General features: G+C 33.3%; 1 pseudogene; it reads left to right on the forward strand.

Moving 5' to 3' along the window:
- Positions 1–1,549: 1,549 nt before the first annotated feature.
- On the forward strand, positions 1,550–2,345 carry LOC149546578 (UDP-N-acetylglucosamine diphosphorylase 2 pseudogene; annotated as a pseudogene).
- Positions 2,346–12,572: the final 10,227 nt, after the last annotated feature.

Consider the following 12,572-nt stretch of genomic DNA (forward strand, 5'->3'; position numbering starts at 1 on the left):
CCGACTATACTTGAGAAGCTTATGAGCTGTTTAAATCTTCTAACACCTTGCATTTAGTGCATCTATCTATTCTGTGATGTTAAATTGTCGTTCTGAGTCATTTTGTGGAGTCTTGTTTTGAGCAATTGTCAATTCTACATTTTCACCCATGTGTCAAATAGTGATAGGAGCCCATGTTTGCAATTGAATATCTTGCACCTAGTAATGTTTGATGACTCACCACTTTTGGAGTGTTTAGATCCATTCTAGAGAGCTTATGTTCAAACTTTGAGTCATTTTGAGTTAGTTTGAGTAGGTTTTGAATCCCTAAAAGTTGATCATTTATTGATGTCATGCTGATGCACTTTGTTCTAAATTCTAGGAAGCCCTATTTGACTTGTTATAATTTTGACCTAATTGACCAAAATGAAAAAATTCAATTTGTCTTGCATTGTAGAGGTCAAAGAATTGCTACATTTCAATTTTGAGCTTATGAAAAATTTGTTTGATCAGTCTTCAAATGTGATTGCAAATGTAACTTTTAACATTTTATTGGTGTCAAGAAGTGCAAATTTGTCAATGCCCCTATTCATGACATTATAACTTGAAATCTGTGATAGGTGAGATCAAATGGATTGTACCATTGTGTTGTACTCTAAAAATACTTCAAGTGTGATAATTTTCAAATTTTGACGAATCTATTTGTACACTTTTCTAGGTCAATTCCATTTGTAAAATATGCTTTTCTGACATTATTTCCAGTCTGCAAAATCCAAGTAGCCCACTTTGACCGCTTGCCATTTGTGTCTAGTTTTTTTTCATGAGCCCAAATCATAAATTTATACTCTCCTCATGAAAATGAACTTATTCTCTAGTTTTCATTTCCCCAAGTGTCAGTTTACCTTGCTTTTGAAGCCAAATCTGAATGCAATTTAGTGTTTCTTGACATGTTTATGTGCAGGTGATTTTAAAGAGGGAAAATTTGACAATCAATATTTTTTGACTGAGAATTCATAATGAGATGAGATTCAATAGAGTAAGATATTGTGGAGCAAAGAATCAATGTGTTGATCCCTAGAGTCAGGTCATTTGTTTGGATCTATTTTTAAGGCCAATCAAAGGACCTTCTGGCACTAAAATGACAGTTGGCAGTAAAGGGAAAAAAAAGTTTTTAAGGATAATTCAATGCTTGGTTTTGATTTGAGTTAGTTTGAAGATCTTAGTGGATCAATTCCAAGAATTTAGTTATTTGGAAATGAATTTTTTTTGTCAGACCCGCTTTGGGGCCCAACTAAATTCATTAGATTGACAATACTATGTTTAAGATTGATTTGTTGCAAGTTTTGCGTTAGGAGATTTTTGAACTCCTTAAGAAATACATAAAGAGAATGTTATGTACAACTCATTGATGGGTGCTTGTTGCAATGCAAAAAATTGGCAGAAGGCTCTAGAGTTATATGAAGAAATCAAGAGAGAAAAAATTGTTCTGATAGTTTCTACATATAATGCATTTATTACATCTTTGTGTGATGCAAGTAAATTGCACAAATGTGTTGAAATTCTTGAGGAAATGAAACCGCCATGGGTTTTGGTGGAGTGGCTCAAGGATTTTCATCAAGAAAACCTTGGCATTGTGGAAGGAACTCAATCTACAAGACTGCCAACTTTTCATCAATGACCTAGAGAGTCTGGATCTTCCCTGAGTTGATCGAATTATCAAACAATCTTTTATTGTGTGTGATCAGCCTATTAAAAATTGAGAATCGGTTTTGGAGGCAAGTGTGTCCACTATTTTGGAAAGAACACCAAAAGAAAGGGAAGGATGGTGGAAAATGGGACTGAAGGCCATTTGTGAGGGAAAGCTCATAGTTTTTCTTTTGTTTGGAGGCTAGAGTACTCAATTAAGAAGTTTAGAGCCAAAGGGATGCTTCAACATAGGGTTTCCTTCTGGTAAATCTCACTTCCAACTTTAAGCAAAGCATATTTTATGTGTTTAAAGACTTGTAGCTCAATTTGTACGTGATGGTGCAAGTCCATATATTAGAGTACATTGGTATATTATGACAAGTCCATTTACACATGATGTAACACATAAATTCATTGAGAGTCAGAAATAATTTGGCTTGGAGTTTGGACAAGTAACCTTTTTTTTAGCAAGGTACATTAGCTTCTATTTCAAAGGAGGGCATAATTATTATGAAACCCCATATCAAATCCTAAGGGCTCTAGATGGTAATGGAGGAGTTTATGCAACATTGATGTCCTCAAAATGTTTGGAAGATATGGCTATGAAAGGCATCAAATACATTGATTTTTATGGAGTCGACAATTTTTTTTGTACGTTGAGAGAAAGTGAATGTAGGTAGGGAGCATCACACAAGTACGAAGAGGAGCAATCCATAGCTTCATTCTTTGAAGGAGATCATGCCATGAAAATAGCAGAGACAAAGACTTAGAAGCCACATCAAGGGAAGAGGGTAGTATCAATATTAAAACCCATAGTCAAGGGAAGCCACCTGGAAGCATGAAAACACATGACTTGCAAGGAGGGTTGATATTTAGATAAGAGAAATTAGGAAGAAGACATGTGGAGGGTTCCATGACAACCAAGGAATAAAGGTGGCATATAGAGTCCATGGTGGCAGAAAGTGGTATATACAAGTTGTAGGGGAGCTGAAAAGAAGCCCCACAACATATAAGAAGCCATTACATAAATAGTAGAGTAACTCATAGGTAAAGAAAGAGATGCTAATTTTGAGAAGAAGCCTCCATGAGGAACATAGCATTGAAGTTGATTGGAAGGTGGTAGGATATAGAGAAAGCTATGCACTGATGAAGAAAAAAGTAGTTTTATTATCCCAGATTCACTGGGAGAAAGTACTCTCACTTATTTAAATACCAAAGCGCTCACATGTCATATTATCAAGAAGACAAAAGGTTTTTACAGGTCGTGACCTGTGTGGTGGGCTCGACCTAGTCACTAATAGTTGGTCAATTTTGAATGATCATGCAAAACAAAATAAATGGAAAAGTTGTCAGAAAAGCTAAAAATGTTTGCTGAAAAAGTTGAGATTTTTAGTGGTCACCATGTCACCACCAAAAAATGGGAGGATCTCATTGGTAGAAATATGGAAATCTCTCAGAAAGTTAAAGTTTTTGCCAGCGACTTCCCAATAAGGTGAAATTCTGGCGAGTAGTTGAGAAAGAACTAGAATATGACACATGGCAGCATGTGGTGAGTAGACTGTGATCAGAGGTGATGTGATAGATCGAGATTTTAATGATGCACCAGATCATGCCACGTAGCAAATCTAAAAGTGGTCATTATGTAACTAAGGCAAAGTTGCACAATCGTTAACCATGCAACAAGGTGACCGACCAACTGGCAGTGATATGGACAATGACATGGTGTTGATGTGGCATGTTGAGGTGGTTGTAGGTGACACATTTCACTCTATTGCTATGTCATTGATGACATGGAAAAATGATGACTAGGATAGTGACATAGCAATTGATGACATGGCATGTGACATGGCGTAGTGACATGGAAAATCAGTGGATGAATGACATGATGACACTTGGTGCCAATTGTGTAGTTTAGAGCCAATCAGATGCTAACACATGGTAGATGGGTCAAACCTTAGTTGACCTGAGTTGCATGTGTAGGGAAAATTTTTAAAGAAATAAAAAATGATTTTAAAATCATTTTCTCCAAAAAGCCTCACATACAAGCCTTTTAAATTTATAAGGCTATTATGCTAAAGTCTCAACATTAGAATATTTTTAAATTTTTGAAAATTCAAGAGTGTATACTAGAGTCCATGCTAGGGCTAGATTTTTCAAAATCACTTTCAAGGGGTTTTCTGTAGGTGAATATAGGCATATTATATATCATCAAAATCGAGAGAAGACAAACTTTTAGATTATGGAGGTTTTTTTTTGCATAGGTGCTCATTGGTTCGAGTTATAGGCAAAAATGTAAATTTTGGGCCTTCTTGGTGAAACTAATGAAATTTAAAAATGCAGTTATAGGCATGGTAAAAATACATGGGAAAAGCTTTGTTGGGTTAATTCTGAGAATATTATGCCTTTTTTGTATAATTTGGCTCCAATTTTTAGTGATGATAAAGGATTTGATTCACTAGTTGTAAAGAGAGATTAGAGAGATTCTTTTCACTTTGTAAGGAGGTTTTTCAAGTGGATAGATGTCAGACAAAGAGAAGATCTAGGAATTCTTTCCTCTATATCGTTCTCTTTCTTTCTCATTATACATGTTCTAGTTTTTGGGAAGAAAAAGATTCATTTTTGTGATAACATTAGGGGTTCTAGTTTTGCACTATGAGACCATTGGTTCCAATTTTTGATATGTTTTCTTGACTATGACATGAAAATTCTTCAACAATTTCTCTTGTATTAAGAAACATTAAGTTTTATGCGGATACTTCGTGTTTGTTAGGTGATTTTTGATGTATTTTTGTACATCTTTCATGTATTCATTTTCAAGAAAGATGAATAAAAACATAGCAAGGGGTTTTAATTTCAGTTTGAATCTTGTCTCCTATTCATGGATTTGCAATCTTTTCAAGTTTGTGAACAAAGAGCATAAACTAGGTTGCATTTTGTTTAAGAATGTATGTGATTGAAATATCTTGTCAATGGAACAAAGAGCCATGTAATTGCTTGATATTTATCACAAGGTTTGCAGATTTCATGATGGGATAGTCTAGTTAGGAGATTCATTTTGAAGTAGATGCCTATTCAAAAGTGAAAGATAGATCAAGGATCTTGATGTAGGAATTATTTCAAAGATTTGCAAGAGTTTTATGGTTGTAATTCATGTAATTTCCCAATAGATAAGGCACTAATTAGAGATAGGATCATTGGGTTTTGTTGTTCATACCTAGGTCTTTCCGAATTAAACATTATTAATCAAATGCTTTTCCCTTTAATGTTGAAGAACCTAAATGTGATGCCCTCACTTAGCTATTGAGTTTCATTATCTTTCATTTAGCTACCACAAATCTATGTTATTTCATGAGTTAATAGGAGAAATAAGGGTTAAATCTTCTTATTAGATTTAGGAATACATTTTGCACTAGTACCATATAATTGAATCTGAGGTCCACCTACCTAGGATTTGTAGAGCCTGAAGTAGAAGAAGGGTCTAGCCTTATAGTTGGCTTGGTGTCTAAAATGACATGTTGAAGATGGGAGTTAGTTGCCCCTAGATGTGTCTTGTTCTCATCGGGGTAATTTGAAACTCATAAAATTTCAAAACACCAACACACCTCTTGATAACTTTGAATGGGGTTGTTTTACATGTGGCATTTTGTTAATAAGAAGCCCCCAAGTGTTTATGAGCCTTTATATGAGTTGATATTTCATAGCCTAGAATTAGCTATTACTGCGTAAGAATTTTCTCAAATGTCTCACATGCAATCTTCATGTCTCTCACACTTGGTTTGCAATAGTTTATAATACATATGAAAAAGGAGTCCAAATTAATGTCTGATTAATTCTATCATAGGATCTATGTGTTAGTGTTTCAATGGGATATTTGGCACCTCCAAGACCATATATGAAAGTCGTTGGTGCAATAGGTGGTATGAAATGTGAACTGCACTTGTGGATGTAATCCCATTGAAACTCTTCATCACCAAAACTTTTTAATTGATGGTAAGTGAATGGTGTGCATTTGGTTTGTGAGGAGGGTGTCAACATTTGTCAAACAAATAACATGCATTGACTATGCTCCTACTCATGGTATTCAATTAAAAATTGTATATGTATCCATAGGTACATCTTGATTGTGTATTCAATCAATCACAAAATGATGGTTCACATATTTTGCATAGAAGCATCTTTCAACTGTGCAAACATGGGTTGGCCTCTTGCCTAGGTTGGGTTTTGTGTCAAATTGGCTACACATGTTGTATGAAGTCTATGGTGATTCTCCTTGGTGATATGTAATGGTTTTAGTTGCCAACTATGAACAAGTTGTCTTAGCTTTGCAACATACATGTTGTCATCATCTTGAATCCTTAATTTTTTCTATATTTGGTGTACATCTATGATATCTACTTGAAACATAAACATTTGTATAAGTGTTCGATGTGAATTTCCTTTTATATTGACCATATTTTAGATTAACATTAGCGATATTTTAACAAATAATTCATGTGCATGTGTGGAAATTTTGTGTTCCTAGGTATAACCGCAAGCCTTCCTCATTCTTTTTTCCTTCTCATTCATGTGAGATGAGGCTAGGGTGCATGATGCTTGCAAGTCTCCACATGACCATTTTCATGGGGTTACATTCTATGGCTTAGGTTTGAGACAAAATGGTTTTTAGTGATTGAGCTTGGGCAATTCTATGACCATTTTCTACTCATACAGAAATGACTCTAAGCACTTTCCTCATTGATCATCAAGGTCTATTCATTGAGATTCTATTTTTGTGCCTATAGAAAGAGTTTGGAGTTTGGTCTTGAATCTCTAATCAAGAAATGCCACTTGAAAATAGTCCAATCCTTTGAGTAGGTGATCTCAAATGATCTCTACCATTGCTCTTCATCTTGTATAGATAGAAGATCAAATATTTTAATTCCTTTGAGTCCAATTGAATATGATCATTTAAGAGTGTCACAAGTCACCTAGTTGCTATTTTCTTCCACCTTGATTTTGAATCTTATGCTCTTGGCATCTTATGAATCCAATACAGTTTATACCCATTCCTTTTATTCCTTAAGTTGAATTGATTTCTCAATTGAGAATGCTATTGTTATGTGGAACATTAGGCTATGGTGGACAAGCCTTATACCTTTATTTATAAGTCAACAGAATAAAATGATATTATGTATGAAGCCTTTCATATTATATAATAAGAGCTGTGTATTGACTTCAAAGTTTTAGTAGAGAGCTATTACTTCCCTTAGCAACTAAAATGTATAATATGTAGATATTTTGAACAAAAGAAATGAGTGCTTATGTAACTTGGACTATAAACCCAAAAATAGACTGTACTTCTATTTTGGATATCTAAATTCTTGAGGTTGATTTGATTACTTACACCTCATTTTTTGCATTTTGGACTATGAGTCCAAATCTGCATCTTGAATTCAAAATTTCTAGTCTGATAATGGTGGGCATCTAAACTTGAAGCTGCACTTTTGCATAGATGAATTATTACACATAATCTTGTACAACCTAAAAATATTCCTCTAAACACACTTGTTGTATCATATCAAACCAATGAACCCATTTAAAATGTAGATTATGTTTTTGTATCTGTTGAACCATTTGAAACTTTGAACTTTGTTCCTTGTTCAATTGGTTCCAAATTCATAAAGGAAAGTATTGAACTTGTGTGTTTGAGAATTTTGATTCATTACCATGAAACATCATTAGAAACTTTCTTTACACAACATTTTCAACATAGACTAGAGGATATTTCAAGAAAACTAAGGAAAAGATCATCAAGAGGATGCTATTTTCAAGTTTCAAATTGGGGTTTAGAATAGAAATTAACATTGTCTCTAACTAGGGAGTATGTGTATGAAAAGTGCATAAATAATCTAGTATCTTTGGTCAAAATACTAGTACCTATTGCATTGGGTAGCAGAGTTAGAAGGCATGATAAGAAAGAGGGGCTACTAGCAAAGAGCAAGGAAACTACCAAAATACCTAAACTAACAACAAAGCAACAAAAAACCAAAGCAAGGAAAACTAAACTAGGCACCACAAAAAATTGTAGATCAAGATCATATTTACAAGCATATACATAGGTAGATAGATCCCACCATGTCACTTAGAAATATGGAATACTTACATGAAGCAATCAATGGGCTAAGAAAAATAAGAGCCTTTTCAAGTCAATTGGTTGCATTTGAATGTTCAATCTCCATACCATCTTTGTTTGGTGAGCTCCAAGTAGAAATAATTCTAATCAATCCTATTTAGGAACTTGGAAAAATGATAGTCATATCCAAACAACCATGACTCATCATAAGTTTTAGGCTATAGTATCTCATCATCATTTTGAGAAAAGAAATTTGTATCACAAATAGTTGTATCTTTCCTTGGGGAGCAAAAACATAAACCATGGATGAGGTAGGTAGTAGGAAAGAGCCTTATAGAAGCATTTACACTAGATCTTGGGACTAGACCTACTAAAAATCCATCTCCCATAAGTTCATCAACAACTTCACTTCTAAAATAGAATGCCTTCAATATTTGGGGCCAAGACCACTTCTTTTGAGTTGGGATGAGATCAAATAGAAAAGCCTCATACTCAATCTTCTCTTCAAATGCACAAACTCCAATTTCTTGTTCATCAGTTATCACATTATGAATAGCATTGGATTCAATAAAGAAAGCATCGAAATCCTTGCATTCAAAAACCAAAGTCCTAAAGCATAGGATATTGTTTACCTCAACCATACATAGGTTGTCTTCATCATGCACCTTGATTGTATTTCAAACATCACCCACCATGTCATCTTTAGCTATCTCAAGAAGCCATGGATTATTCATTGAGAGAGATTCTAATTGGCTATCATCCTTTGGACTAGGTGTAGCTTTCTTGATTTCCTAATGTATATTCATATTGTTAAAAATTCCATTATGATCTTCTTCTTCATTACTATCACATAGATTACAAGGGATGAATAGAGGATTATTCCTAATTTAAAAGTCCTCAATATCTTTAGTAGGAGAGAATAATGCATTTATACTACTCCAAATAATCTCATCATTGATATTCTTTGATAGATTGTCGACTATTATTAAATTAGTCACATTCTTTCTTTGATGTGCAAAGGAAAAATCAAAATTCACAGTTTCTTTATGCATGTTACAAACTAAAATATCTTCAGAGTATAAAGTTAAAAGAAATCATTTTTCAAAACTACTTTCAATAAACATGGGATCAAATTTAATATAAGAAACTTCCTCTTTTATAATGGAATAAAAATATTCATCAGGTAGAAATACATGCTAAAAATCATGAGTATCCATTTATTTATCATCACTTTCTAAAAATCTCTCCATAACACAAGGTTCTTTTTGACATGAAACTCTTCCTTTCAAGTAGGTTGTTGAATTTCCCTTTGCCACTAATTAAAATTACAAATCATGGATGATTCTACAACTGAACCAATATATAGCTCTAATTGAGAGATGGGAGAAATTTGAATGTAATTTCTTCTTCTTTTGAAAGCAAAGCATTTTTTAACATTTGTATTGTGGTTGATATTGGCTGAAAGTTCATATTAGAGTTTCCTTCCTCAAAAGGAATTTCTACATGCAAAGAAATTCATTGGGAGATGTTTTTAATTGGCAAGATTCATTCCCAAAATGAAAAAGTTTCTCCATGGGCTGGTCATGAATTTTTATGCTTAGATAACCCTCTTTATTTATACTTTCAACATAAACCAAAATCTCAACTTCTACTTGAATGTTTTTCTAATATTATTTTCCATTAAAATCCTCCAAAGTGAGACAACTATCCTCTTTTCTAGAATTTTCCATATCATAAAACAATAAATTTTTAGGAAAATTTCTATCCTCTTTATCCAAAGCTTCCTAGGGGAGGGTTTGATCATCAAAGACTAAGTAGATGTGAGAGATGGTTATGAATCAAGGTTTTTTGTCATCAACCATCATCTCTTCCTTTAACTTTACTACCCTTTTTATAGATTCTTGTAAGCCTTTTATTTTGTGAAATCTCACATGGAGACTATTCCACAAAAGCCAAGATGTGGAGTCCTCTTCTATGCTTATGTTGTTCCTGATAGCTTGAGAGATGCTTTCTTTGTAACCATCTAAAAACTAGCACAATATTTTATCATCCATCAAATAAAGTTCCATGAGAGAAGGATTTAATAGTTTCCTTCTCATGACTTTCATATTTCGCATGGTCTTTATACAAAATCACCAATATCCACATAAAGAGATAATCATAAAAATTGTGGAAACAAATTTTTAGATATTGATCTCTATTTTCGGTCTCCAATAGAGTCACCAAAAATATATTGGTAAATAGATTTTTGTTCACATAATAAATCATAAGAATAACCCTTATTCACCCAAAAAATGAAGACACAAAAAGATACCATCACTTGGGTCATTTTTCCATTGAATTGTGAGAGTGCCCTCTAAATTGTATAGGGTACAACTTCCCAATTATATCTACAATAAATAAGATTTTAGAAATTTTTTTAACTTGAAAGAAAAGGTTACCCTCACTATTCTTTGGTAGGGGGTAAATAAGGGTTATTCCAATGTTTTATTGTGTGAAGATAATTTTTTTTACCAATGTACATCTCCATTAGGTAGTTCAAAATCTCTTTCATGTACACAAATTTCAAAATCACAATATGCCTCAAATTTATTCTATAACTTAGCACCTAAATGTAGCTTGGTTCCTAAATGCAACTTGACATTCATAGTATGTGATGTAGGAACATCCTAGGTTTCCTTATAATCCTACACTTTTATTCATTATGCTATTTTCTATTGAGTTCTTAAATTGATGCCAAGTCTTTGGTTCCCAATTGATCCTTTGGGTGCTAAGTGCTTCCTTTGGTTTCCAAGTGAATTCTTTTGATGCCAAGCTTAGAGTTGCTACTGAGTGATTCCTTTGGATATTGAATTTGGAGTTGCTGCCGAGTGCTTTCTTTGGATGCCTAGTTTGTATGGATGTTGAGTGCCAGTTTTGGAAAAAATTTCATTTTGCCAAATAATTTATGTTTGGTTCTAGTTTGGGCTAACTTTGCTTGCATTTAATTCCTAACAGCTTAATTTTCACTTCTCTGTGTTCTAAAAGGTTCTATAAGCTATTTTGACAAGTATAAATAGAGTTTCTTAGGATTGAATAAACAATAGTGTAGAAGTATGAAGTAAGAAGTGGAAAGAAAGAAGGAAGGTGCGAGTTTGGAGCTAGATTGTGGATCTAAATATAATTATCTAATCATAACCCAGAAGGCCTTACAGGTAGGCATGTGTATTATTCACTTGTTGAATCAATAAAATATTGTGTTCTCTCTCCTTGGTGCTATATTTGTGTTGTGTTTTACGTTGTGTTGACTCTTGCATGTTGAACTAGATAGCTGGATGTACCTTAGGCCTTAGTTGTCCTTTTTCCTCCCTATGTTAGTATGTGACTTGAGAGTCACTGGAACTTGCTATTGATTTGCAAATTTATTTGCAACATCTTCATATGCAGGCATACCTTCATAAAAATATAGAAATTATTTGTATTCCTCTATTTCCTTCATAGGTTTAGTTTCATGCACTTCTATATATTAATCAAATTCCACATTTTCACTATCCACAACTTTGTTACTGCTAGTAGTTAATCACTTATAAGATTTTCTTCTGGTGGAATAGCCAAGGAACATAGCTCATTGAATTTTTGCATCTAGTTTACCATTCCTTAAATCCTTTAGAATATAGCACTTGCTTCCAATTTTTTTAGAATATTTTACATTGGGTGGGTATCCATACCATAGTTCAAAAGGTGTTGAATGATTATGTTTCTTGACTTGCACACAATTCAGGGTATATAGAGTTGTACTTACAAGTTCTCTCCAATATTCCAAAGCAACATTTTTCTCCATCATGAGTGTCCTAGCACAATCCATTATAGATCTGTTCCTCCTTTTAGCAATTCCATTTTGTGGAGGGGTCTTAGGAGTATATGTCTATCTTTTGAATCCTCTGTCATTACAAAACATCTCAAACTCACTTGATGCAAATTCTACTCCTCTATTAGATCTTGAACATTTTAGACTTTTAATTGTTTCCTTCACAATTCTTGCTAAGTACCACTTAAACATTTACAAAGCATTAGATTTCTATTTCAGAAATATAACTATCATCATTCTAGAATAATCATCAACAAATAGCATAATATACTTATCTCCTTTTTATCTTTTCACATCAATTAGTCCACATAAGTTAGTATAAACAATCTGTAATATTTCTTTAGAGATATGAGTCTTACTCTTAAAACTAGACTTTATCATTATTTCTAACATTGTTTGCAAATTATATTGTTAGGTTTCTTCAACTTAGGAAAACCTCTAAATATTATCATGTTACTAATACTCACCAAGTTATGAAAATTTACATGGCATAACCTCTTCTTCCAAAGACATGCATCATCAAATTCTACAACTAAACAAGTAGCATCCTCCATATCAAGGTAGAATAGATTACATTTAGTTTTATCACCTTTTCCAATTTTTTTGATGATTTTTCTCGAGTCATGATTTTTATGGTTAGGGATGCATTGGAGACACATGAGAGAAATTTTTCCTATGTGTGCATAGAGATTGGAGTTATCATGTTAAAGTTTGAGCTATTTTTACCTTGTTGTTGGAGCTATTTTTTTTGGTTTCTAGGTGTCTATTGTAGGCCATGTAACTAATTCTACACAATGAGTTAGAGGCAAAAATTTCAAGTATTGAAGAGGGGATAGAGTACTTCATTTATCAAAGGTGCAATTCCTAATTCATTATAAGTTGGGAGATATGGCAATTCTCCTAGTGTATTAGTTTCTTGTAATTTGCACAATGGGTTTCTGTACATGA

Source organism: Cupressus sempervirens, chromosome 7 (assembly GCF_028749045.1).
Source record: "Cupressus sempervirens isolate cs-2001-9-10 chromosome 7, ASM2874904v1, whole genome shotgun sequence".
Classification (NCBI taxonomy): Eukaryota; Viridiplantae; Streptophyta; class Pinopsida; order Cupressales; family Cupressaceae; genus Cupressus; species Cupressus sempervirens.